Below are 27,879 nucleotides of genomic sequence, written 5' to 3' on the forward strand. Positions count from 1 at the left end.
GGTATAGGATGACACTTGGCTGAGGCTCTCGATCGACTCGGCGCCCCTCCAGCCGGCCGTCGAGCCCGTTGCTCCCCTCCCGCGCGGCCGCTGGCCCGGCCTAAGCGAGGCTCGAGCGCGCTCGGCCGCCCTCGGCCGCCCTCGGCCGCGCTCGGACGCGGCGCGCCGCTCGTGCGCCGTCGCGGCGGCTCGGGCCGCCTCGGAGCGACCTTGAACGAGCCCTGTATGCTCTATGCCACTGACACGGACCAAGGACGGAGCCCCCACGATGCCTGGGCTCACCGGCGCGGCGCGCGGCGCGCTGTTGTCCCGAAACGCGGTCGTGGAACTCCGCGCGCCGCTCGCACTCGCCGCTTGGAAAGTGTTCGCCCGATGGCAAACTCTTTTTCGTGCTTCGTGCCTCTTCCCTTCGCGCCTCCCATTGGCGTAGGCCACCGTCGAGCCAGATCCGACCGGTACGAGGGGTGGACATCCGCGGAGGGGGTTTTTTCCCTCGTGTTCGAAGGACAATCCGACGCGGCTAGGAAATCGACGAATTCTCTCTCTCACTCTCTCTAGATCTTCGCTCTATGGAGTCACATTGGCGCACGCGCCATCGAGCCCGAGGCGGCGCGATTTTATCGGAAATTGGGATCCTCGATGGTGCGATCGGTCATAAAGTTGGACGGAATTTTGTACGGGACGTTTTGACGTGATTTTTGCGATCTGCTTGCCGTCGAACGAGCGTGTCGACATTGGACAATTATTGAATTTTTATTATATTGGCTTCGGCCAATTAATCGTCGCGTTATTTCCCAATGGATGACAATGCAGAAGGATCGAACGACTAAATAAATAAGTTTATTATAAGGACATTAATATAATGCTATAGGATATTATATTATGTAATATATATTATATTTATATAATATCATAGTATATATTATATTCATATATAACATTATAGTATATATATTATATTATACCTATTATACGTAATTATATGTATTATATATATAGGTATATATATATATATAGGTATATACCTATTATTATGCCTATTTATTAAAATTGATACAATATAATAGCATAATATAATTAGTATAATATAAATACTACTGTTTCTTATAATTAATATAATAAATAATTCATATATACATATATTATACATATTATATATATATAAATTAATTATTATATTAATTATAAAATAATCGTATTTACATTATTAAATTATATTATGCTATTGTATTATATCAATTTTAATAAATAAATAAATAAATATATATATATATAACTAACTAACTACTTATATATATAACTAATAATATAATAATAATATAATTAACAATAAATCCAGATACGAGGACGTATCCCGCGAAAAATCACAGTTCGATCGTGCAACGACTGCGCATCGAATCGCGCGATAATTTCCGACGAGATCGTCCCCGAAGATAACCGCGTAACGAAGATCCACGGATCGGCCATTTTGGGCGGCGGTTCGTTCGTTCGGTGCGAGTCCTCGCTTTTAAGAAAACATCGACGTTCCGGCGACGAGCAAACATCCGCGCGCTGTTCCGGCGGCGGGGGGTGGGGGGTTCGCGCGCGGGCAGCGGGCTCGCGTGCGATGGCGATCGGGGCCGACCTGGGCCGACAACGGGGGTCAGAGATCGCGTCGATGGGGCAGCGCCGCGGGGGAGAGCGGCGACCCTCGGATCAAGCTTTTGATGGAATTCCGTATGCGGGTCGGAGCCGCCGCGCGCGCTACGTGGGAACCGTATAAGACGCTGTGTTGTTTCTCTCGTCTCTATACACGCGCACTGGGTAAAATACGTGTTGTAGGAGTTGCGCTGATTGCGCGACGAGGATTCGAGGAGGACCAGTTGTTGTGTTGTGCTCCTCCACTGCTCTTCATAAGTGCACGCCGTTCAACGGCCACAGAACTCTATATATACTTTCGCGTACGATACCGCGCGCGCGCGCGCGATTTCGCCCAGGGAAAATCCTCGTCCGTCTATAATTTACCGTTTCAGGGCTGCCAACGCCGTACAACCGGGCCCCGTCCCATTGTTCCCCCATCCTTGCTTTTGCTCCCCGTTGTTTAATGATTCCGACAGCGCGCGGCCGATGCAATGTTGCAACCACGCCGCGACGTTGCGATCCGACGTTGATTCCCCGTAGGTTCGCGGGCGGACCCCCCCGTTCTTTCGCACGCAGTTCTTCCGCGCGGCACAATCGATTCGCGCGGGAATACGACCGACGGCCGTTCAGCGACTTCGGACGCCAAGCAGGGCGGAGGAGCTAATTACTGTGCCCCCCCTGTGAGGTGGCCTCGAGGAGTTCACGCCACTTGCACGGACATTGTAGCGATTCGAATGAACGTTCTCGAGGACTCGAAGGTGAATTTTTCAATTCTCTTTTTTGTTGTTGTTGTAATGTTTAGTTATTATTTTGTAAATTTATAGTTTGTAATAATGAATGGGTTGTGATCGTTGATCGTTATTCGGATCGGTTTTTGGAGAATTATTGCAAATTCGTTGTAGTAACTGATATGTTGTAATCTTTAATTATTAAGCTGATGGTTAAGAGTTGTGATGATTATTTGTTAGATTGTTGCAATGATTAATATCGTTGTTACTGTTAACTATTTATTAAGTGTGTTCTAGAGTAACAAATATCGTTACAACTATTAATTATTCGTTAAATGGTTATAATAATTAATATTGTTGTAACTATTAACTATTCACTAAATAATTATAACAAGTGATATTGTTATAACTATTAACTAGTTACAAAATGGTTACTTGTAATAGCCTAATATAATAATTAATAGTCATAATAACTGTTTATTAAACAGTTAAATAATATTTAGGTTATAACGAGTTATAATCGTTAATCATTATTTATATTATCGTTCGTCCAATTGTTATAAATGCGTTATAATAACTAACGAGTTATAATTGTTAATAATTATTTATATTACCATTCGTCCAATTGTTATAAATGCGTTATAATAACTAACGAGATATAATTGTTAATAATTATTTATATCACCATTCGTCCAATTGTTATAAATGCGTTATAATAACTAACGAGTTATAATTGTTTATAATTATTTATATCACCATTCGTCCAATTGTTACAAATTCGTTATAATAACTAACGAGTTATAATTGTTTATAATTATTTATATCACCATTCGTCCAATTGTTATAAATTCGTTATAATAACTAATGAGTTATAATTATAAATAATTATTTATATTACCATTAGTCCAATTGTTATACAAATTCGTTATAATAACTAACGAGTTATAATTGTTAATAATTATTTACATCACCGTTCATCCAATTATTATAAACTCGTTATAACAATTAACAAATTACTTTTCTTCCAATTGTTATAAATTCGTTACAACCACGTCGCTTCACGCATCCTCCTTGTACCCGAAAAGAACATAATTCTTCTCGGACAGATTCTCGAAAAGCTCCGTTCTTCTCCTGTTTTTTTTTCACGGTAGCGAGATGCAACGAGACGCGAGGAACATGGCGGAAGAGCGAGAGCATGGCCCGTCGCGTCGCGTCGTCTTTCTTCGGCTACAGTTTGGGCATTTTATTATTCGGCCGAGTCATTGTTCGACTCCAGTGAACCGAGGATCACAGAGGAGTTAGCGACCTCGGGGCCCCGAATTTTTTGGTCACGCCTATGGCGAGGAGAACATTCGGCCTAAACGGCTGCAGCAGCTAGTCGACGGGGCCTGAGTCCCGGCGCGGCGCGGCGGAGCGGGGCCCGTTCCGTGTCCACGTGTGTAAAAAACGAGCAACCGGAGGGAGGCCCGGGGTCTGGGCGTTGGCCCTAAATCTAACCGAACAGGCTGCTGCCGCGTCCTTCGCTGTGCCAACGAGCGTCCCCGTGCTACGCCGATACAGTTGCGGCGCTCGTGCGAGTATCTCGCGCGAATTTTTCATTTTGCAACTCGACTGTACAGGGTGTGACCGATTCGAATCGATTCGCTCGGATATCTTCGAAACCGTCGACGATACTAAAAAATCTTTCGAACGAAATTTGAATGGTTTCAGGAGCCGCGTAGACTGACATCGATACGATTCTTCTTGGCGAACGCGTCGAGGTCACGCGAAGGTCAACTTTATTTTTTCAAATGGAATCGTGTGCTTTTTATTGTACCAGTCGATTCGGCGTATCATTCTCTTTGTAAAAGTACTGAGGAACTTACTGCGAAAAGTTATTGGTTTGGAAGATATTTGAGTTTTAGTACAGTTTGTTGGCAGACTGTACTCTCTAAAAGATACTGAAATTGGAATAACTTCTAAACCAGTGATTTCTCGCAATAAGTGCCTCAGTGTTTTTATAAAGAGAGCGACGTGTTGAATCGATTGGTGCAATAAAAAGTATATGATTCCATTAAAGAAAATGAAGTTGACCTTCGTACGTCCTTGACGCGTTCATCCAGCAAAATCTTATTAACATCGGATCGCGTGTCTTCTGAAACCAAGCAAATTTCGTTCGAAACATTTTTCAGTATTGCTGACGGTTTCGAAGATATTCGACTATAAACAATAAATTATGAACAATTAAAACGCTGCATTTCGTTTTCGTCATTCTATCCCGACAAAAAACGCAAATAAATGTACCAATGATATAAAATTTTATTAGTACCAATAAAATGAGAAAGTAAGGCTTAAGTATACAGGGTGTCCCAAAAATGTCTCGCAATCCGAAAGCAGGGGGATTCCCGGGGTGATTAGAAGCAACTTTTTCCTTGGCGAAAATGCGATCCGCGGCTTCGTTTACGAGTTATCAACGAAAAACAGTGACCAATCAGAGGCGAGATCAATGTGGCGCGAGACGGCCGAGCCAGTGAGCGGGACCGGGCTCCGCGCGCTCGTTGGCCGGGCCGCCGCGCGCTCGCCCCTTATTGGTCAGTGTTTTTTCGTTGATAACTCGCGAACAAAGCCTCGGAGAGAATTTTCCCAAAGGAAAAAGTTGCTTCGAATGACCTCAGGAACCTCTCACTCCCGGATTGCGAGACATTTTCGGGACACCCTATATAATTTCAGTCGTTCGAAGGATGACGCGCCGGTGTCCGAGCGAAGTCTGCCCTCGTTAGCCGACATTCTCCGGCGAAGCTCGCGGAAAAATCGTGGTCCGATGGGAGGCGGCCGGGAATAAATGAATTACCGGTACTTCGACGCGCTAATTACTCTCCGCTTTCGCTCGGGAGCCTGACAAACGAGGGCGATCGATAAACAGACAGCGAACGAGTTGTAAATTGATGGCTACGGTGGCAAACAAGTGAAACAAGTGAAACACAAGCGACGCGATAGAGAAAGAGAAAGAGAGAGATAGAGATAGAGAGAGAGAGAGAGTCGACCGGTCGACTCGCGGATCGATTTCTGTTCCCGGGAGAGGCTCGCTCGAAGCGTGAAGAAAATTAGGCCTGGCAGGATCCTTACTTCCATGTCTTCGCCCCGCTGCGATCCCTGCTGCTCGTTTTGCGATTTCGCGGACCTTGATCCGCGCTCTCTCTCTCTCTCTCTCTCTCTCTCTCTCTCTCTCTCTCTCTCTCTCTCTCTCTCTCTCTCTTTGCTCTTGGCTCCCGATGCTCGTTTTGCTGGCACGGCAGCACCCCTAAGGGCAGCCGGTACGAGCGAAATTTTCGCTCGCACGAACTCCGCGCGCCCGGCGTTCAGCGGTCAGCTCAGCCGACACCGCGTTCTCCCGCGATCCTTCTTCGTGGCGCGACGGCGGACGGGCCGGCCGGCCCGGCAGACGCTGCGCTGCGACCGGCGCGCCTCGCAGAGGCCCGCGTAGGCCCGACCCGACACCCGAACCACTCCGCTGCCGGAATAATTACCTCGAACCGGCGTGTATTAACATGTAACGTTGTAACGAGCAGCAAATTGCGCGACCGGACCCCGCCTAGAGATAGAGATTAATTTCCGTATTTGCATAACTCGACGGTTCGATCGAGCGATTTCTCGCGCCCGCCCCTCCGGGCCGCGCCCCATTAGTCGGTGACGAGGGTTCGAAACCGTGGGCCCGCGCCCCGCGGTTTTTTAGCCGAGCACGATTAACGGGCATGATTGCGTCGGCCCGCGAGACGGGTCGACGGTTTTTTAACCAACGGCCAGCCGGCGTTTCGTTCTCGCCGCCGGGACCATGCGACGACGACGACGATGCTCGTTGTAATGGCGACGACGACCTTGACGACGCTTTGTTGAAACTGTCGCTGGCGAACGGGATCTGCGGCCGATTCGGACGGCTCTGGCTGATTGAACTTGAAGAGGACGACGAAGATGAAGAGGAGGATGAAGATGAAGATGAAGATGAAGATGAAAATGAAAATGAAGATGAAGATGAAGATGAAGATGAAGAGACTGAGATGAAAAGGAAGACGAAGGGGAAGACGAAGACGAAGGCGAAGATGAAGACGAAGATGAAGAGATTGAGATGAAAAGGAAGATGAAGTGGAAGATGAAGATGAAGACGAAGAGGAAGAACAAAGTGAAATCGAAAATACGGAGACGAAGATGAAGATGAAGAGAAAGATGTGGAGGAAGATGAAGGCGAAGGTGAAGAGGAAGATGAAGAGGATGAACAAGATGAAGTCGAAGATACGGATATGAAGATGAAGATGAAGAACATGAAGACGAAGATGAAGAGGAAGACGAAGAGGAAAAACAAGATGAAGTCGAAGATACGAAGATGAAGAAGACCATGAAGACGGAGATGAAGAGGAAGACGAAGAGGAAAAACAAGATGAAGTCGAAGATACGAAGATGAAGAAGAACATGAAGACGAAGATGAAGACGAAGACGAAGAAGAACATGAAGATTAAGAGGAAGACAAAGAGGGAGGTGAAGACGAAGAGACAAAGATGAAGAGACAAAGACGAAGAGATGAAGACGAAGAGACGAAGACGAAGAGGGCGATGAAGACGAAGAGACGAAGATGAAGAGTTGAAGAGACGTAGATGAAGAGTCGAAGAGTCGAAGAGACGTAGACGAAGAATCGAACAGACGAAGACGAAGAATCGAACAGACGAAAAGTCGTAGAGACGAAGACGAAGAGTCGAAAAGACGAAGACGAAGAGTCGAAAAGACGAAGACGAAGATGGCAGAACGAAAGGACGAAGACAAAGAGACGAAGGGGCGAAGGCGAAGAGATGAAAACGAAGAGTCGCAGTCGAAAAGACGAACAGTCGAAGAGACAAAGAGTCGAAGAGACGAATAGTCGAAGAGACAAAGAATCGAAGAGACGAATAGTCGAAGAGACAAAGAGTCGAAGAGTCGAAGACGAAGAGATGAATAGTCGAAGAGACGAAGAGTCGAAGACGAAGAGATGAATAGTCGAAGAGACGAAGAGTCGAAGACGAAGAGATGAATAGTCGAAGAGACGAAGAGTCGGAGAGGTGAATATTCTATGAAACGAAGAGTCGAAGAGACGGTAAAACGAAGTACGGTAAAATTAGCTATTATGAAACACCGCTCTTATTTGTAACCAATTTTCGTAACAGTAAGCAACACAATATAATAAAACAATAATAGAATAGAATAAAAAACAAGATAGAGCATAGAAGAGATCGTTGATAATCTTCTAGCCTTCGAAAAGTCCATTTAACTTCTCGAGCACCGCGTATACAAAAGACCATTTTCTTTCGTTTCTAACGCACGCCCGAATCATTCTCCGAGCAATCGCGGCGTCCGGCGATATTTAGTGGACTATTTTCCGGCGTGACGGGCGCGGCGCATAAATCCAGGGATTTTTCTAAAAACAAAGTAGTATTGTTGATTGCAGGGAAATACGAGCGATCGTATTAATGAGGAGCTTTATTGGCGCATAAATTGCGGGGAGATTTAATGCGTTTGCTGTTCATTGGCACGCTTAAACGGCGGCGCGAGCAACTGTCTTTCTCGTCGGGCGAACTCGCCTTTCGCGTCCGTCGTGTTCGTATCGTGTTCATACGACTACCAGGTTCATGTCATATTTGTACTGTTCCCGTGTTCTACTCATAATGTCCTTGTTCAGCTCTCTGTACACAGGCTTGTACCGTGCTTCTTGTACTTGCCCCATGCGTCTCTCCGGTTTACCTGTTCTCTTCTCCTCTCTTCGTTCTTCTCTCTCTCGCGCGCTCTCTCTCTCGCTCTCTCTCTCGTTCTTTCGCTCTCTCGCTCTCTCTCTCTCGTTCTTTTGCTCTCTCGCTCTCTCTCTCGTTCTTTTGCTCTCTCGCTCTCTCTCTCGTTCTTTTGCTCTCTCGCTCTCTCTCTCTCTCTCTCTCCCGCTCTCTTGCTCTCTCGCTCTCTCGCTTCCGCTCTCTCGCTCTCCTGCTTTCGCTCTCTCGCTCTCCTGCTTTCGCTCTCTCGCTCTCCTGCTTTCGCTCTTTCTCGCTTTCGCTCTCTCGCTCTCTCGTGCGCACTCTCTCTCGATCGCGCGCTCTCTCTCTCTCGCTCTCTCTCTTGCTCTCCCGCTCTCTCGCTTTCGCTCTCTCGCTCTCTTATTCAATTATTCGATTATTCAATTATTTAATTATTCAATTATTATCAATTGTTATCAATTATTATCAATTATTCAATTATTATTAATTATTCAATTATTATTTTCGGTATTATTTTATTATTGGATATCTTACGTTTCCGACAAGTTTCGGTAGCATCCCTTAAAAAAGACTTTTTCTTGGTCCGACATTTCCCTACGTCCTGTGAATTTGACAAACAATGTCAAACTATTAATATATCATACTAATACATAAACTATACCAAACTATTTATACGTCAAATTGTTGACTAATAATTTATCAAATAATTAATACATCGAAATATTAATACGATGAACTATAAATATATCAAACTATATAAAACTGTACCAGACTATACCAAACTATCCATATATCAAATTTTTAACTCTATTAATTTATCAAAATATCAATATATCAAGCTATAAACATGACACATTATTAATATATGTCCCGTTTATTTTCAAAGCGATGCAAGTCCATTTTGTTTTTTTAATGAGGTATCACATAGTTTATTTTATAGATAGATTAATTTGGTGCCACCTTTTTATTTATAACTAAAAAATATGGACTTGCAGCATTTTCAAAATAAACAGTCCACATCGAACTACAGGGTGTCCCAAAAATATCTCGAAATCCGGAAATAGGGGGAGGGGGGTCCTCGAGGTAATTTGAAGCAACTTTTTCCTCAGCGAAAATGCAACCCGCGGCATCGATTATTATTAATTAAATATTTATATAATTATATTTATTATTATATATAATAATATAATTATAATTATTATTATATAATAATAATTATATATATAATTGTGTTGGCTTCGATCGCGTTCGTTGGTCACTGTTTTTCGTTGATAATTAATAATAATAATTATATATATAATTACCAACGAGCGCGATCGAAGCCAACACAATTCACTTCGAACGCCAGCGAATTTTTACGGATTCGCGAGGAAAAACGACCAGAGAAACGACCATCGATCTATCTATATAAAAACATTCGAAAAAAAAATGTAGCAGAACAGAGAGCTGCCCGCATTCTTCTCGATTACTATAATCGAACGTGTCGGGCGCAATGGAACAGTTTCCTATTTAACAGAAACCGAGCAGAATTTCCTTATTATGCGGAAATTGAATTTCAGTCGGGCCGTGGATCGCGCCGCTCCGCGCCGCGGTACAATGTTCGTGCGTCGATCGTTCCCCCTCTTCTATTTTTTCTTCTTCCTCGAGCGCGCGGTTCTTCTTCTCGCGTTCCCCCCACTCCCCTCTTCCTTTTTTTCTTCTTGGTCCGCGCGCCCGGTGTTCGGCGGCGCGTTCCGCGGCTCGGCGACGGCCACGGCGCGACCTCCGTTCTCCAATTTCATCGCGCGGGATTCCTGCGGTTCCACGGTGAAACCGCGCAAAGAAAAAGCGCCGGACAAGATGCGCCGGACTTGTACCCGCCGGACTTGTACGCACGATATACCGCTTTTTAACACTTTTCCGCGCGAGCACGGATTCCACGGACGAGGCGAGACCACCTCGACGCGACGCGACGCGCCGCCCAAAAACCACCATACGATATATCGATGAACCGATCGCGTTTGAGATCGTCCCGAAAATTGGCGAATTTTCACCTTTTCGATGACCGTTCGACTCATCGAAACCCGTTAAGTATTAACATTATAATAATGTAATAATAATAATATATTAATATAATAATAATAATAATAATAATAATAATATATTAATAATATAATATATATTGTATGTATTATATATACAGTATATATATATATTCCATCGTGGACTATATTAATATTTTGTATTATATATATACGTATAATATAATATTTTAAAATATATATGATACTGATATATACTAAAATACTAGAATATATGTATTTTATAATAAATATTATGTAATATTTAATATATATATAACATTATTAATATTATAAATGCTATATTAATACTAGTAATATATGTTATTAATTATATTATATATAATATAATTTAATAGTAATGTATATTAACGACATTAATATAGTATTTATAATATTAACATATATTTATGTATAATATAATTAATGATATATATTAATAATATTAATATAGTCCATAAAATAGTTCAATTGTTCTTCGACAATTATAATATATTATAATATAATATTATATTATTATATATTATATTATAATATTATAGTATTATTATTATATTATATATATAATATGTTCCATCATGGAATATATTAATATTAGTAATATTATTATTAATATAATGTTTAAGAACAATTGGACTACTTTTTGGACTATGTTAATATTATTAATATATATTATATATAATATAACTAATAATATTAACATAGCCCAACAAATAGTCCAAATGTTCATAAACATTATATATAAATAATATATAAATATATCAACATTATAAACATTATATAAAAATAAATAATACATAGAAACAAATAAACGCTTTCGTTTTATACAATCTGATCCAAGATCGATAATTTCAATTTGAACAATTAATTCACAAGCCCGTTTTCACTTCATTCCGTATATTCCTTATTACTTGAATAATTGAATTAATTAATTGAATATTTTTCACGATTTCGTGTCACGATTATTCTCGCGAATCTTTTCGCGAGATCCAATTTTTTCGTTTCGAACCTCGTCGCCGCGCGTTCCTTACACGATGTTCCGTCGCGCGCCGAAGAAAATCCACCGAGTATCCGAGAGAGAGTTTCGTTCGAACCGCCCTAGGATTAATTGCTGGCCGTGGCGAACGTTAACGCGCGTATCCAGCGGCGTTAATAACAGTTAACCGTGGCGCGCGATCGCGATAAAGGGGATCCCCATCCCCTCCCCCCTCCCCCCACACGATGTTTGTTTAGCAAAGCGCGTCCGTGAAAACGTGAGCGCCGTTTCCCGGCGTTTGATATCGCGGATTAGCATCGAACGATGTAATTCGAGCGAATGAAAATTCATTAGACGCCCCGGAGGAAATGAATGAAATTGGACCCTATAGCCGGGAGAGACTATAGGCGGCGCGGCGGGTACACACGCCGGGGCGGCCAATTACTGTGTCCTGTTACCGGCCTACAGCAGTTTTCGCCGTATCTGCAGAACTTTAGCGATTTAAATGACATTTCTTGCGAAATTCAATATAATATTTACCGATAAATATTTTACTGATACCGCCGTGCTTTAAATGCGTTGCCCCCTCCCCTTATAATTAATGGTAACAGCTTTTGCGAATGCAACATATTGTAGAATAATTGAAGGTAAATTATTCGATTCGTTTGAGCGAAGATGCTATCTGCCAAAAGTACATGCACATTTCCGAGAATTAGTGTATATATATATTATATCTTCAAAAACGATCTAACACGATCTAAAATAAAGTATCTACTTACTTTCTGCCATTTAGAATGCTATTTTATTGATTTATTTCGAGTATTTCAATTATTTCTATTATTTCTACAACATCAATTATTTCAATTCTTTCATTCTTCCAATTCGTTCAATTCTTTCAATTCTATCAATTCTATCAATTCTATCAATTCTTACAATTCTTTCATTCTTCCATTTCGTTCAATTACTTCAATTCTATCAATTCTTTCAATTCTTACAATTCTTTTTCTTCCAATTCGTTCAATTACTTCAATTCTATCAATTCTTTCAATTCTATCAATTCTTTCAATTCTATCAATTCTTACAATTCTTACAATTATTTCAATTTTCCCAATTCTTTCAATTCTTTCAATCATATCAATTATATGAATTATTTAAACTATATAAATTATTCCAAATATTTCAAGTATTTCAAGTATTTCAATTACATTAATTCTTTCAGTTATTTCCATTATTTTCAATTCTCTCAATTATTTCAATTATTTTCAATTATTTCACATATTTCAATTATTTTCAATTATTTTCAGTTATTTCATCTATTTCAATTATTTTCAATTATTTCACCTATTTCAATTACTTTCAACTATTTCATCTATTTCAATTATTTTCAATTATTTTCAATTATTTTCAATTATTTCATTTTCTGGATCCGAATGAGTTTCCGTATCAAAAATGCTGTGTCAAATACGTTTCCCGGAAAAATCGCGAGAAAAGCGAAGTCCCGAGGGTCCCCTGTCTCGTCGAAGAAGATCTCGAGACTCGGCGTCCAGCCCCGCTGACAAGATGCGCCGGCGCGCGCCGATGTTAATGCAACGAGCCATTACAGGGGCAGCACTCATTACCACGCGACCGAACGGATAAAAACCGGATGGCCGATCGATCTTGCGCGAGAAACGAGCGGTTTCGGCTGCCTGATTGCGGGCCCCGTCTGTTCCCGGAACACCTTCCCGGATCGCGTTAATGGCGCCGCGACCGCTCCCCTTCGTCGAAACGTATTAACTATTTTCGGCAGCGACGGGGAAACGGTGACGCGAACACCCGTGTCGGAGAGACCCGCGGAAATCATACGTTGCCCGTAATGACAATTTTCTAAATGGATTCTGCTCCCCTAAATCGCTCGGAATATTATCCGCCGGCCTTTCCTGCTTGATGACGGAACCACCCTTTTTCTTGCGTTCATTTTTAACGCCGGCGGAAGAAGGGAGCGGGAAAAATGCGACATTCGACGAAATTAGCTATCGTTAGCTTGCTCTAATGCTCGGATTCGCAGCGCATTATTTCTTTTTTTCTTCGTGGAACTGGCGAAGACTATGTTGAAGTTGAAATTCACACGCTCAGTATTCGATTATTTATTTTTCTACGGACTTCAGTGGCCGAATTTATCGACTTTTCGGAATGATATCGAATTTTCCTTTTAAATCAAATAGACTCATCTGAAAGTGCGTTCTTTTAGCTTTCGTTTGGGCTATTGAAGGCTTGAAAATTCCTACAGGAACAGATTTCTAAATCGATTCGAAACAGCTCCCGCAAACTCTATCATTTGTCTACCAACTTCAGCGTCGGAAGTTATCGACTTTTCAGAGTGATATCGAATTTTTCGTTTAACTGAAATAGACTCATCTTAAAGTGCGTTCTTTTAGCTTTCGTTTGGGCTATTGAAGGCTTCAAAATTCCAACAGGAACAGATTTCTAAATCGATTCGAAACAGCTCCCGCAAAGTCGATCATTTGTCTACCAACTGTAGCCTCGGAAGTTATCCACTTTTCGAAATGATATCGAGATTTCTTTTCAACTCAAATAGACTCATCTTAAAGTGTATTCTTTCAGCTTTAATTTGAGCTGCTGAAGGTTCAAAAATTCGTACAGGGACAGATTTTTATATCGATTCGTAGTACATCCTTTAAAAGTCGATAATTTTTCTCTAGACTTCTGGTCGCGATTTACCGATTTCTCTACGTGAACTTCAATTTTCATTTCAACCAAAATGCATCTATCATCAAGTACAATCTTCCAGCTTTAATTTGAGCCTTCAAAAGTTTGAAAATTCACACGGGAACGTATGTTAAAATCGATTCGTAGCACAGCCCTCGAAATTCGATCATTTTTCTCTAAACCGCTGGTTACCGAGATTCATCAATTTTTCTAAATAAACTCAAATTTTCCTTCAAAACCAAAATTTATTTATCACAAAGTACAATCCGAGATTCATTAATTTTCCCAAAATAATGTCGGAGAGTTCTTTCCAATCGATCAATTATTAATTCAATTATTTGCAGGAAACCCGTCAGCAGAATCCAACAATATAAATGATATTAAACTGATGTTTCCAGACGTAGTAATTTAACAGGAGACTACGAAATAATGATCGACGAGAAATCGCGGTAATACCTGTATCAAAATCACGCGCACACACGTACAAAGTCCCTGGCGGCAAGCAGCTCGCAGCACCTAGATTTTCATAAATCTCTTTGGAGGCCTACCGACGTCCGTCGGAATCAATTAAACGTGCGAAATCGTCCGTCGTGCGGAACGTAACCGGTCGGTCGGTCGGTCGGCCGGCCGATCGATCGATCGATCGAATTAAGTTCGATTCGCTGTTTATGTGGACGGATACGTTCGATCGTTTCGCGTGACCGCGGGCGCAGTGCGGCGCGGAGCGAGTACAGTTAGGGAAGATGACCCCCACGCAGATCACGCGGAAACCAATGTAACCATTACAGCCTGCTGGTGACCCGGGGGACGACGCGACGCGAGCGACGTGACCCGAGGCGATGCGACGTGACCCGAAGCGATGCGATGCGATACGATGCGTCGTGAGCCCTAGCAACGCGACTCAAAGCGACGCGAGCCCTAGCGACGCAAGCCCTAGCAACGCGACTCGAAGCGACGCGAGCCCTAGCAACGCGAGTCGAAGCGCCGCGAGCCCTAGCAACGGGACTCGAAGCGACGCGAGCCCTAGCAACGCGAGTCGAAGCGCTGCGAGCCGAAGCGCCGCGAGCCCTAGCAACGCGAGTCGAAGCGACGCGAGCCCTAGCAACGGGACTCGAAGCGCCGCGAGCCCTAGCAACGCGAGTCGAAGCGACGCGAGCCCTAGCAACGCGAGTCGAAGCGCCGCGAGCCGACGCGACGCGATTCGAAGCGCCGCGAGTCGAAGCGAAGTGCCACGAGCCGTCGCGACGGAACGCCGTCTTCCTAATCAAAGTCTCCCCGGCCGTTTTCACGGGAGACGAGGCGCGTGTTGTCCGGTTGCCCGCTATGTACCGCGGTATCACCCCGTTGCAAGCAATTACCGAGCGACGCCGGACTGGCCGTGGGTCATGTCCGATACGTCTATCACCGATGACCACGTTGAACCCTCCGATCGACTCCGGCCGATACTTTCACTGTTCGCGAGGGCTACGTAATCCCGTAATAATAATTCACGGTGTCGGCCGTCTACGCGTGTAATTACGACCTCCGCGGAATGCTCTGGGTCATCGGTGACCCGCGCCGGCCAAGTTTGAACCGGTGTGCGATCGATCGTACGTAAGATGCCCGATTAGAAGAATGTATTGGAAAGTTGTGGAATGTTGTATAATATTGTGGAAAATTTTAAATTGTATCGTAGAATGTTGTAGAGTGCTGCAGAGTGTTGTGGAATGTCGTAGAATGTAGTGGAATGTCGTAAAGTGTTGTGGAATATTGTAGAATGTTGTGGAATGTTGTAGAGTGTTATGGAATGTTGTAAAATGTTATGGAATGTTTTCGAATGTCGCGCAGCGACCGCGGGTGAAAATCTGACGAAACCTTTTCCGAGGCACTCGGCCGATACAGATCATTGCACGTTTTCACCGGCGCGGCGCGCCGCGAATCAGCCGCGATTGCAAACAAAGGTATAATCGAAGCCGAAGAGTATCCCATGTAGAATTGTCGATTGTGTCCCCTGTCGTAATGACAGAGATTACAGAGGCCCGCGGATCACCGTGGGTCACAGAAGGTATAAAGGAGAGAGAAAGAGAGAGGGAGAGCCGAGAGAGAATGCATCGGGGGGACCATTGTTCGCTAATCGCGACGGTGTCTTCGAGCGACCGTCGCAATTATGATTTTCGCTGATGATCGTGGGCACGATCTGCTCAAGCCCGCGAAAACATCGATGGAAAATTAACCGAGGGTCCATTGTCTCGAATTCCCGTTTAACGACCGCGATATCGCGATTGCCTATGGATCTCGCGCCGTGGATACCTGGGCGATCCCGACGGAGCCGATTAGAGACCGTAGCGAAATCTGCGAATAGAATCGTATCGAATCGTATCGAATTCTCTCTCGACGGTCCCCTTCGAGTGACCGCCGTAATCGCGACGATCAGTGCATCGATCGGTGATTCGGGGATTAGGAAATAGATCTAAGCGCAATCGTTCGCATCATCTTGAACTCCGATATAACCTTTTGGCTCTCTCTCTCTCTCTTTCTCTGTCTCTATATATATTATCTTATTTTATATTATATATTATATAATATATCATATTATTTTATATTATATATTATATAATATATTATATTATTTTATATTATATATTATATAATATATTATATTATAATAATTATATATATTATATTATCTATATATCTATATATATTAGAGAGAGAGAGAGAGAGAGAGAGAGCCCAAAGGTTATATTGAAGGTTACATAAGAAATGTCTCGCAATTCAAAAGTAGGGGATTCCTGACGTCATTTGTAGCAACTTTTTCCTTAGAGAAAATGCGATTCGCGGCTTCGTTTACGAGTTATCAACGAAAAACAGTGACCAATCAGAGGCGAGATCATTTGGCGCGAGACGGCCGAGCCAATGAGCGGAACTGGGCGCCGTGCGCTCGTTGGCTGGGCCGCCGTGCGCCGGCCTCGCCTCGCCTCTTATTGGTCAGTGTTTTTCGTTAATAACTCGTGAACGAAGCCTTGGAGAAGATTTTCGTAAAGGAAAAAGTTGCTTCAAATGATCTCAGGAACCTCCCATTTCCGGATTGCGAGACATTTTCGGGACACCCTGTATATATATTATAGTATTATAGATATTATAAATTTTACGTTTATATTTGATATTTTGTATATATTATATATTATATATTGTATATTGTACATATTATATACTATATATTATATATTGTATATATTATATACTATGTATTATATATTGTATATTGCATATTATATATTATATACCATAAATAAAAATATTAAAAGCAAATCAAGCAAACGTATGCGAAACACGTCACCGCCGCGCATTTTTCTAACAAAAAAAAACAGAAGAGAACCGATCCAGCGAACGTTTCGGAACCAGAATTACGCACGCGGCTGGTTTAATTTTTCTCGTTATCTCGTCCGAAACAAAAGTGTCGTCCCATTCACGGCAATTTTCTCTGTCGCACGGCAGACATCCCGTCGGCCGTTCGGTGAGTGCATTCCGATGCGAACAACTTGTTAACAAGGGGGCCGTCCGATGACTAAGAGCGCCTTAAAATACATCAACCGGCCCCGGCGAGAGAGGAAATGATTTACTGCACGAATGACAAACGTCTCTATAAAATGGAAATGTACTCACTTGTTGCCTCGTTGTGTCCTGTGTGTCACGTTTCTGAAACAGAAAAAGAAAAAAAGCTCGTTCACGGTGCTGCGGTTTCTCGTGATTCAACCGGTGGTTGCCGGCAGGGAGGGGGGAGGGAGGGTGGCACGAAAGAAAACTCTTCTAATTCGTTTTAACGATCGTCCCCCGTTCTGCTTCGATCTTTTCTACGGCCGGATATGCCGGAAGCATTTATCATTTTATTATTTTTTATTATTTATTATTTTTTTTTATTATTTTATTATTTTTTATTTTATATTATTTATTATTTTTTTATTATTTTATTATTTTTTATTTCATATTATTTATTATTTATTATTTTTTATCAAATTTATTGCATTTACGTTTAAGTTTTTAGGTTTAAGTATAGTTAGGTTAAAAAGTTTCGTGGAAACGCTCCGGATCGTCGCGTTGCGACGAAACTTTTCGGAACGCGTCGTTTTGAAGTGTCGCAAATTTCTTTTCATTCTTTTAAATTTAATTCAATATAATATATTTTATTTTAATATTTTTTTTATTTTGACATAACCTGGATATAAAATTTACCATCGACGTAGCAATATATTACATAGGCGTAGGCCTATTATGATAATAAGTAATATTTCAGAAATATTTGAGAAATAATATTTGTGATAACAAATAATATTTAAGAAGTATTTCAGAAATACTATTTATAATAATAAATGATATTTAAGAAATATTTCAGAAATACTATTTATAATAATAAATGATATTTAAGAAATATTTCAGAAATACTATTTATAATAATAAATAATATTTAAGAAATATTTAAGAAATACTATTGATAATAATAAATAATATTTAAGAAACAATATTGACGATAGTAAATAATATTTAAGAAATATTTAGGAAATAATATTAATAATAATAAATAATATTAAAAAAATAATATTGACAAAGATAAATAATATTTAAGAAATATTTCAGAAATAACATAGATAATAATAAATAATATACATGAAATATTTCAGAAATAATATTTAAGACAAATTTCAGAAATAATACTTATACAATACTTAATAGAAACAACCTTGACATATCAGTATTATTATACAACATAATTATAGAATATAATAATAACACAATTCCATAATAAACAACTATAAAACAAAACATAATTATTACTGTTATAATAATACTTCTACGTCCAACAAGTCAACCACAACGAACGATAACCTCAAATAACCTAGTACCCTAAACGAACGTCCGAATACAAAGACAAAAAAAAGGTATCGTCCACACGTTCTTACCTTTCAAAAATCAAGCAATTTATACAATTAAACATAAACCGTATCCCCGCCAAAAACTTCTGTCACTCACTGTGTAATATTCTTTCCACGGTCGCAGATCGTTCAGCCGTCGACATAACCTTGACAGCCGAATAATTCGAAAAAAGAGAATACGAAAAAGAAGAGAAGAAACATGATTCGATATTTAGACTTTGATATCTCGCGACTTGCACAGGCCAGCAGCACACCTGCCGGCTTCTTTTCCAGCACGGCACACGTCGGTCGCGGAACGAACTTCGCGAACGAAGGGACGGAACACGCGTCGTCCGCCGTCGCGTTGTCGAATCACCACTGTGAACACGCACTGAATCTCTCTAGCTTTCCAGCATTTCCATCGGGTCCCGAGCGGTTCGAGCGGTTCCCGACTAGACAGACAGACAGACAGACACGCCACCGAAGGACGAAGGACGCGCTGCTCGCGCGGACGCGAGACTGAATCCCGTCACCAAAAATCACGGTGCGCCGCGCGTGGAAGCTCGGCTCACGGCGCGCTCGCTCGCTCGCTCGCTCGTTCGCTCGCGAACGCTGAAAAACGAGCGCCTAGCCTCTAACCGCTCCGACCCGCTCCGACCCGCTCCGATCCGCGCCGACCTATCGCCTCCCTTCCGTCCAGCGCCGGCGATAAAAGCGGCTGGTTTTCATCGCGCGTACACAGCTCACGTGCACCGTGTGCCCGGCAACGACATTTCCTGTTTCCTTCCTCCTAGCCGTTCCGTACCGTGCCGCCGCGCCGCCAGCGACCGTTCGCAACCGGAAAACCCGCCGAACCCATACGTTACTCGCTGTCATGGTCCCCCGGTGACCATGCGACCGGGTGCACCGGATTCCCGATCGATCAATTTATTGGGCCGGCCGACATACTTTCACCTTGCTGATATACCGGAGGTGAACCGCATAAATGTCTCCATCGATAATTATATGTTGTTTAGTTTGTTGGTTAGTTAATTATTTAGTTAATTAGTTAATTCGTTAGTTAGTTAGTTACTAGTTATTTCTTTAATTAGTTAGTTAATTCGTTAATTTGTCAGTTAGTTAGTTAATTCGTTAATTCGTTAGTTAGTTAGTTAATTAGTTAGTTAGTTAGTTAGTTAGTTAGTTACTTACTAACTTACTTAGTTAGTTAGTTGTTTAATTATTAATTAGTTAGTTAGTTAGCTAGTTAGTTACTCTGTGAATTAGTGAATTTAGTTAGTTAATCAGTGAGTTAGTGAGTTATTTGTTTACTGAAATATTTTTTTAATTAGTTAGCTATTTGTTTACTGAGATATCTTTTTAAACAGTAAATTAGTGAGTGATTTAGTCAGTTAGTTAGTTAGTTAGTTAATTAATTAGTTAGTTACTTAGTTGATTAATTAGTTAGTTACTTTTTAGTTAGTTAGTGATTTAGTTATTTAATTTTTAGTTAGTTAATGATTTAGTGAATTTAGTTAGTTAATCAGTGAATTAGTGAGTAATTTATTTACTGAGATATTTTTTTAATTAGTTAATTAGTTTGTTATTGAATTATTAGTTAGTTAGTTAATTATTTAGTTAATTAGTTGGTTAATTTACTATTTTATTAGTATTATTTTATTTTATTACCATTTTTATTAGTTAGTTAATCAACTAGTTAGTTAGTGAATTAGTGACTTTAGTTACTTAGTTAGTGAATCAGTGAGTTCAATTAATTAATTAGTCAAGACGGCAAAAGAGAAGCAATCGAACAGACTGCAAAATATTCGACCGATTACAGTTCCTTTCTTTCTTCTATATAAAAACATCGCGTTTTATTTAACATCGAAACGCCGGGATTACTTTCCCGCCAGACCCCAATTATAATAAAAAGTTCACCGCCGAGAATCGTAGCCGCTGTCGCGCGCTTTCCTAGCAGCGAATCTATCGAAAGCGTTAGGCGACGCGTGGCGCGCGGGGCGGCGACCAGTCGAATCAGCCGGCCGGCAAAAACATCTTGTAACAGAATCGTAGGCGAGGCCGCGCCGGGCGTCAACGCGTGAGGAAAAGGAGCGACACTTTCCGACGAGTGTCCGGCAAGACAACAGAACCACCACCCGCTGGTGGATCGTGCTTCCCCTGCAAACTAAGCGGACTCTCTGTGTCCCGAAATTTCCGACGATGTTACGTCGCTGTGCAGCAGCAGTTCTTTCGCCTAATACACCTTTGTTCAATTATCGGAAACACGAGATCCTCCCGCAACCACGGAATTTAAACGAGGACCGTTCGAGCAGGAGAAATTTCAACGCGCGCAGCGGCACAGCGCGCGGGTCCGAAAATCCAATTTTCGAATTTCTGTAATTGGACTAATTTTATTGTTCGCTGCAAAAATAATTCTTTATTCGAATAATCTGACAAATTCTTCATTTGAATAATTCGAATAATTCGAAAACTTCTTTATTCGAATAAATTTCTATTCGAAGAATTCGAAATATCCTTTATTCGAATAATTCGAAATATTCTTTATTCGAATAAATTTCTATTCGAATAATTCGAATAATATTTTATTCGAATAATTCGAAATATCATTTATTCGAATAATTCGAAATATCATTTATTCGAATAAATTTCTATTCGAACAATTCAAAATATCCTTTATTCGAATAAATTTCTATTCGAATAATTCGAAATATTATTTATTCGAATAAATTTCTATTCGAACAATTCAAAATATCCTTTATTCGAATAAATTTCTATTCGAATAATTCGAATAATATTTTATTCGAATAAATTTCTATTCGAATAATTCGAATAATATTTTATTCGAATAAATTTCTATTCGAATAATTCGAAATATTCTTAATTCGAATAAATTTCTATTCGAAGAATTCGAAATATCCTTTATTCGAATAAATTTCTATTCGAATAATTCGAATAATATTTTATTCGAATAAATTTCTATTCGAATAATTCGAATAATATTTTATTCGAATAAATTTCTATTCGAATAATTCGAAATATTCTTAATTCGAATAAATTTCTATTCGAAGAATTCGAAATATCCTTTATTCGAATAAATTTCTATTCGAATAATTCGAAATATTCTTAATTCGAATATATTTCTATTCGAAGAATTCGAAATATCCTTTATTCGAATAAATTTCTATTCGAAGAATTCGAAAAATTCTTTATTCGAATAATTTGAACATTTTTTTATTCGAGTAATTCGAAAAATTCGTTGTTCGAGCAGTTTATTCGAATAATTCGACAAATTCTTTTTTATTCGAATAATTCGAAAAATTCGTTATTCGAACAGTTTATTCGAATAATTCGACAAATTCTTTCTTATTCGAATAATTCGACAAATTCTCTACCCGAATAATTCGAAAATTCTTTTTTCTATTCGAATAATTCGGTAGAAGTAATAAGAAAGAAATAGATCGATAAACCATGAAGAAAACACTTTATATTCGTTCATTGTTACTCAGAACGATTACTTTCCGCTTGAATTCCTGTACGAATCGTACTCGAATGAATTCTTTTCCGATTAAAATCCTGTTCGAATTGAATTCTTCGTCGCACAAAATTCTCCTTCGAACCAAATTTTGCCTCGCACCACCATTTTCAAAATTAAATTCAACGACGAGACTGCGCCACAACCTTAAAAGCTCGCTAAAGCATTTTTGGCCACCACGGATCGCTGCGCCGCCGGAATCGCTGTGCGAAGTGGCAGTTCATCGTAATTGCAGCCAGTAAATCGTTTCAAGCAGACCGATTACGGGACGATCTTTTACGGGGCTGATGAATAATAATGATAGCACCGCTGGGCGTTAAAAACGGCCGACCAAGGCCGTTCCCTCGTTACTTTTCGAGCGGGAGCCTCGCGCGGAAACGCTCCGTAACGATCGTAATCGTTCATAAAACACCGTCGTTGCAGTCGTTAATTAGCCGCGGAGAAAAATTGCCGGTCTCCCTCTCTCTCTCTCTCTCTCTCGCGCTGTGAAAAATCGCGGAGGTCTCTCGTGCCGGGGACGCAGCGATTTGAATAATTCTCCGGCCAGCACGGCTGAACGGGACGCGTTCTGATGATCCGTTGTCGTCGCCGACGCTTTATAACTATCCGGCTGCGGCCGCGGCCGGCCCGCTAAACGCAACCTGCGGTCTATCGATTCCGTAATTTATACGCCCAGCGATCCCTCATCCGCGTGCCGCGCGCACCCGATAATCGCGCGACGTGGTCCTTCATTTTTCAAAATAATACACGCTCGAATTATTCGAATAAAGAATTCTTCGAATTATTCGAATGGAAATTTATTCGAATCATTCGAATATTTTGTTTGAATGAAGAATTTTTCGAGTTATTTGAATGAAGAATTTTTCGAATTATTCAAATAAATTATTCGAATAACGAATTTTTCGAATTATTCGAATTATTTCGAATTACTCGAATAAAGAATTTTTCGGATTATACGAATGTAGATCATTCGAATTGTTCGAATAGAAATTTATTCGAATAAAGGATATTTCGAATTCTTCGAATAGAAATTTATTCGAATAAATAATATTTCGAATTATTCGAATAGAAATTTATTCGAATACAGGATATTTCGAATTATTCGAATAGAAATTTATTCGAATACAGGATATTTCGAATTATTCGAATAGAAATTTGTTCAAATAAAATATTATTCGAATTATTCGAATAGAAGTTTATTCGAATAAAGAATATTTCGAATTATTCGAATAGAAATTTATTCAAATAAAGAATATTTCGAATTATTCGAATAGAAATTTATTCGAATAAAGGATATTTCGAATTCTTCGAATAGAAATGTATTCGAATAAATATTATTTCGAATAGAAATTTTGTACTTGATATATTATTTTGTGCTTGATATTACTTTTTGCTTATTACTTTTATTATTTATTATTAGTATTATTATTTATTATTATTACTATTATTATTATTATTACTATTATTATTATTATTATTACTATTGTTATTATTATTACTATTATTATTATTATTACTATTATTATTATCTATTACTATCAAAAGAAGAAACAAAACACTGCCCATCCACAACGTACTTCTCAAAAATCGTCCCAGCACCGACTGCGCTTCACACCGAAGAACCATCCATTATTTCTCGTGCAGCGCATCGTCGTCGCCTGCGCTCAACCGGAAGAAAAGAAAGAAACAGCGCCGCGGCGTTTTCTGCGGCGACGACGAGAAAAACGAGCGCCAGGAAAATCGGCCGCGCGAGCGAGCAAGAGAGTGAGTGGCGCGACAGTGATTGTCATAGCGACACGGCTAGCAAAAAAGTCGGAGCTTGTTTGAATAATTCGCCAGTTTGCAGGATGAACACGCCGCCGCGGCGGGCCCCTTCGGTAGTCTGGTTTTCTGTTCTCCCGGTTGGAAAGTGTCGCGCTGTTCTACCGTCGACATTCCCGACACATTGTCCCGGCGACGTTTACGAGCCTCTTATACGACAGTTGCGTCACCGGTTCGAGCACGGTTTCACGACACCCCATCTGCTTTTTACGATCCCGATGGATGCCATTTTGCTAACAATTATTGCTCGCTCGGAGAGGCGAGGGGAAGGGGTGAGGAGTGGGGGCATTTTTAGTCCGCGGCGGAACGCGCGCGCGCGGAATGTTCCCGCGCACCGCCGCGCACCGCGGCGCGTTTTACAACGACAAAAAATGTCAACAGGTGGTCCAATGTATGTACTTTCAGACGAGCTATTCACTTTGAAAAATCATGCATTATCAATCCTAGAAAAAATTCTCAAAGATCGCCTTCTTAAGAAATTTCGTCCGACCAAATATAAAAAATGCTATCACACAGGCCTTCCTCAATATTTTGTTACAAAAAATGTCTACAGGTGGTCCATTATATGCACTTTCAGACAAGCTATTCACTTTGAAAAATCGTGCATTCCCAATCCTAGAAAAAATTCCAAAAAGATAAAGGTCTTTTTAAGAAATGCTTATCTAAATATTCAAATATATAGGAATATAAAAGATACTGTCACACAGGCCCTGCTCAACATTTTACACACAAAAAAATGTCAACAGATGGTCTAATGTATGTGCTTTCAGACAAGCTATTCACTTTGAAAAATCGCGCACTCCTAATCCCAGAAAAAATTCCCAAAGATCAGGTCTTTTTAAGAAACGCCTACCTAAATATCCAAATATGTAGAAAAGTAAAAAATACTGTCACACTGACCTCCTCAACATTTTCCAACAACAAAAAATGTCAACAGCTGGTCCAATGTATGTACTTTCAGACAAGCTATTCACTTTGAAAAATCGCGCACTCCCAATCCCAGAAAAAATTCCCAAAGATCAGGTCTTTTCAATAAATTCCATCTATCCCATTATCCCTGAATATCTTGAATATCCATTTTCCAGATTTTACCACAAAAAAAAAAGAAGACGTTTGGACCAACAAACTTCCGTTTGGACGAGCCACCGTGTCTCCGAAAAGTCGTGCAGTAACTTTCCAACGCGAGGAACGTCCCGAAAATCACGTTTCTTTTTCGTTTATCGTTCGGATCGTTAACTAAGCATGACCCGGGGTCTGCGAGCGCGAAGATAAAAAACCCGGACCTACCGTTACGTCGTTTCCATCCGAAAGGAATAGAGAGCCTGGTTCGGGGCCGTGGCAGGCGGATACACGGGAGGAAAAGCCTCGTGCAGGGAACCGCGGCGCGGCGGCGTCGTGCTCGGTAAGCTATGACGAAGGTTAGGTTATCTCCGGACGCGGATCTAAACGTTTTAGCGTGTACCGGGCAGGCTTCTGCCGCGGAGTACATTGTCATTTTATGGACAGACACGGGGGCCCCGGTCGGGCCCCGCACGACGGACGAGCCGACGGCTACAATTTGCGCGTGTAATTGCGCCGCTATCAATTCCATTTCGCGAGTGAGTCGTCGCCGTGTGCCTGCCTTCCGCTCGCCTCCGCTCGCCTCCGCTCGCCTCGGCCGGCTGCCTGCGCTCGCTACCGGTTGGCATGTGACGATTATTTATCTGTGAAATTAATCTCGCGCCCTCGCGACGACAAAGTATATTAAACGCCTGGAGCCGCGCGCCGGCCCGGACGATCCTCGCCACGTTTCAATTTACCGCCGAACTTTCGCGCTCGCGGGAACGCGAATCGTTCTTGCCGGGTGTCCACCGGGATTTTACCGGCAAACTGCGGGAGCTTGACGCTAAAGGGAAGTTCGTTGGACCACTTATGGATATCTGTTTTTTTTTGTGGTGAAATGCAGGGAATGGATATTGAGGATATTTGAGTAGACGGAATTTATTGGAAAGACCTTATCTTTGGGAATTTTTTCTGGGATTGAGAGTGCACGATTTTTCAAAGTGAATAGCTTGTCTGGAAGTACATACATTGGACCACCTGTTGACATTTTTTGTGGTTGTAAAATGTTGAAGAGAGTCTGTGTGACAGTATCTTTTACATTCGTACGTGTTTGGATATTTGGGTAGGCGCGCGCGTTTCTTAAAAAGACTTTATCTTTGGGAATTTTGTCTGGGATTGGGAATACGCGATTTTCCAAAGTGAGTAGATTGTCTGAAAGTGCATATATTGGACCACCTGTAGACATTTTTTTTGTTGGAAAATGTTGAGGAGGGTCTGTGTAACAGTATTTTTTACATTCCTATGTATTTGGATATTTAGATAGGTATTTCTTAAAAAGACCTGATCTTTCGGAATTTTTTCTGGGATTGGGAATGCGCGATTTTTCAAAGTGAATAGCTTATCTGTAAGTGCATATAATGGACCACTTGTAGACATTTTTTGTAACAAAATATTGAGGAAGACCTGTGTGATAGGATTTTTTATATTCCCACATGTTGCTAGCTTTTTCGATATTTGGGCGGACGAAATTTCTTAAAAAGATGATATTTGGGAATTTTTTCTAGGATTGATACTGCACGATTTTTCAAAATGAATAGCTTGTCTGAAAGTACATACATTGGACCACCTGTTGACATTTTTTGTTGTTGTAAAATGTTGAAATGGGCCTGTGTGACAGCATCTTTTACATTCCCATGTATCACGACCATTTAAAAATCTGACCGACACTGTCAAAGATACGTTGAACGCGTTCGAATTTGGCGCGGCGGATCGGCAAACGGCGCGAGCGGTAAACAAACGTTAATCACCGGAATTTAATTACAATGTTGCGAGGAAGAGTAATCGCTGGAACTAGCAATGTCACGGCTTTTAATCCGCGGACACCTCGGTTATTACTCCTGCTGGCTTTTTAACGTTGCCGCGGCGGCGAGCAGCGCCGGGCAGCGCCGAGCAGCGCCGAGTAGCGGCGAGCAGTGGCGAGCAGTGGCGAACCAAGCCGAGCAGCGCCGAGCAGCGGCGAACAGCGCCGAACCGAGCCGAGCAACGGCGAGCAGCGGCGGCGACTCGCGCCGTGCCGAGCCGCGTAAATAATACGGCTCGGCCCGTTAGTTAAGTCAGATTTATTGCGCGCGCGGCTCCCTGAACCCGCGGCGCTTATTATTTAATCGTTCATTAACGATTCGTCGTACGCGCGCGCGCGTGTATGGCCCTTGTAAATTCCACGCTAATCGCGGCGACGCGTCGTGACCGGACGCTCGCTTCATATAATATAATATATATTATGTATATTATATTAATATATAATTATGTACAACATACTTATTGTACTTATTATACATATATTATCATTCATACTATAATTATATTATACTATATATGTTATTATAGATATTATAATATATTATATTATATTATATTATATTATATTATATTATTATATTATATTATTATATTATATTATATTATATTATATTATATTATATTATATTTATATTATATTATAATATATTATATTATATTATATTATATTATTATATTAGTATTATATTATATTTATATTATATTATATTATATTATATTATATTATATTATATAATATTATATTATATTATATTATATTATATTATATTATATTATATTATATTATATTATATTATATTCTATTTATATTATATTATATTATATTATATTATTATTATATTATATTATATTATATTATATTATATTATATTATATTATATAATAGATGTAATTAT

General features: G+C 40.7%; 1 protein-coding gene across 2 annotated transcripts in view; it reads right to left on the minus strand.

Annotated features, from left to right (window-relative positions):
• Positions 1 to 19,165, minus strand: part of sano (CABIT domain-containing protein serrano) — a 141,502-nt gene extending 122,337 nt beyond the window's left edge. The window contains exons 1-2 of one of the 2 annotated variants that reach the window (XM_033475246.2): positions 18,778 to 19,163; positions 17,486 to 17,518 (exon numbers count right to left, since the gene is read on the minus strand). The gene's annotated coding sequence lies outside the window, so the exon portion shown is untranslated. Of the gene's footprint in view, positions 1 to 17,485; positions 17,519 to 18,777 lie in introns of both variants that reach the window. The other variant, XM_076527751.1, reaches the window with a different exon arrangement.
• Positions 19,166 to 27,879: the final 8,714 nt, after the last annotated feature.

Source organism: Megalopta genalis, unplaced genomic scaffold (assembly GCF_051020955.1).
Source record: "Megalopta genalis isolate 19385.01 unplaced genomic scaffold, iyMegGena1_principal scaffold0037, whole genome shotgun sequence".
In the NCBI taxonomy this organism is placed as follows: domain Eukaryota; kingdom Metazoa; phylum Arthropoda; class Insecta; order Hymenoptera; family Halictidae; genus Megalopta; species Megalopta genalis.